Source organism: Podarcis raffonei, chromosome 3 (assembly GCF_027172205.1).
Source record: "Podarcis raffonei isolate rPodRaf1 chromosome 3, rPodRaf1.pri, whole genome shotgun sequence".
NCBI classification, from domain to species: domain Eukaryota; kingdom Metazoa; phylum Chordata; class Lepidosauria; order Squamata; family Lacertidae; genus Podarcis; species Podarcis raffonei.
In genome coordinates, this window is record NC_070604.1 from 13,800,600 (window position 1) to 13,802,689 (window position 2,090).

Here is a 2,090-nt window from a genome sequence, read left to right on the forward strand (position 1 = left end):
TGTCAGATTATGGGTTCCTATGAAGCCATTGCTTAAACAAGGGACAACCAACCTGGTTCCCTACCAACCCCCTGATGTTGTTGGACTCCAGCTCCCATCATTCCTTACTATTGACCATGCTGACTGAGGCTGATGGGAGGTGGAGTCCAATGACATTTGGAGGGCATCATATCGGCTACCCCTGTTTTAAACAAACCACAGTTTCCCCATTTTGGATGTTATAGGGAACAGTCATTTGTTTAAAAGCAAATGCCAAAGCTTCCTTGCTCAAAGCTGCAAAAGAGGGAAGACCATGGTGGGGGGCAAGCCGCGGCCAGCTCATTCACAGAGTGGGGAAGTATGGTTTTCCATGACGTCTGAACTAGGCCATAGTCTGTAGCAACAAAATACCTGCAAATACAGCAGCTTGCTGCATCAGCAACCCACACCATCATTTCAGTGAAAGATGCCTGTTGAATATTCTTTCTGTGCAAAAATGTGATCCTTAATTAAGAGAGGGGCTATGCTTGTGTCACCACAAATATTTGCAGAGGATCTAGATCATGTTCATTTATGTTATAACAAGAACAACAAACAACAACAACAACAACAATTTATTATTTATAGCCTGTCCATCTGGCTGGGTTTCCCCAGCCACTCATATTTTGTGGTTTTATATTTTGAATTTGTTCTGTGAAGTGGCCTGAGACCTCTGGCCGGTATATAAATTCTAAGAAGGAAAAGAAGTTGTTTTGATTTGTGTTCATATATTACTTGGGGGTTGGTTAGCAGGAACTGGTTTAAGTTAAAAGGTGGGAAGACATTCTCTTTGGATTAGAATAATTAAATTATACAAGCTAGGATGACCTTCATTTGCAATTGTTCTATAATATGGCCTAGGTTAAATCTGGAGCCAAATGAAGTGAGGAAAGCATGAAGTAGTCAGGTGGACTGTACCAGTTGAGATTACAGATGGGAAAGCACCATTTTTTTTAAAAAAAATGTTTTAACACATTAAAAACATATTGGGTACTGTGTGTGAGATGGGTGGCAGAGAGAAGGGGCAGAAAGTGCTTTGGTCATTTCCACCTCATTTTGGGGCTCGTCCACACTTCCTCTTGTTCCGTGACTGGAAAGCATGAGTCTGGGCAGTTTTCCACTTGTGTGCTTCTAGGTATGGGTCTGAGTGGTTCTGCTTTGCCCTGCTGTTTCCCCCCAGAAAACCAACTCTTTAGCGCTAAATCAGAGCAAACGTCAATCTGGAGAAAACCCGATTGATGTTTGATCCGATTCAGTGGTAAAGAGCAGATTTCCTCAGAGGAGCAAGCAGAAGTGTGGATGAGAGCCCCGCTCTGAGTTTAGACCAGGCCTATGTTTGTGAATGCCACTTCCCCGTTTTGTGCTAGTTTAATATGGGAGTGGGTGGCGCTGTGGTCTAAACCACTGGGCCTCTTGTGCTTGCTGAGCGGAAGGTTAGCAGTTCAAATCCACGCAATGGGGTGATCTCCCATTGCTCTGTCCCAGCTTCTGCCAACTTAGCAGTTTGAAAGTTCACCAGTGCAAGTAGATAAATAGGTACCACTGTGGCGGGAAGATAAATGGCGTTTCCGTGCGCTCTGGTTTCCATCATGGTGTTCTGTTGCTCCAGAAGTGGTTTAGTCATGCTGGCCACATGACCTGGAAAGCTGTCTGTGGACAAATGCCGGCTCCCTTGACCTGAAAGCGAGATGAGCGCCGCACCCCATAGTCACCTTTGACTAAACTTAACTGTCCAGGGGTCCTTTACCTTTACCTTTTTTAAATATACGCAAGGAGTTTCTAACGTAATGCTGTTGAAATATGCAACATACACTCCTACCTGCAATCTGAAGCAGTACACTCTAAAGACATTGTTACCACAGTTTATCATTTTGTATAATGCATGAAGCGGCTCTAACACTTCACAGAGAGCGGGGAAATCCCCACTCGGTTGAATATCCTTCTGCAATGGATTCATAAATGTATCTTACTAGGAAAGCTCGCATTTTGCTCCCCACTCCTCGCTGAAAGAAGACAGAAGTAAATGTCTTTGGAACCTAGCCCCAAGAGAAGAAGGATGATGAAAGCAATAT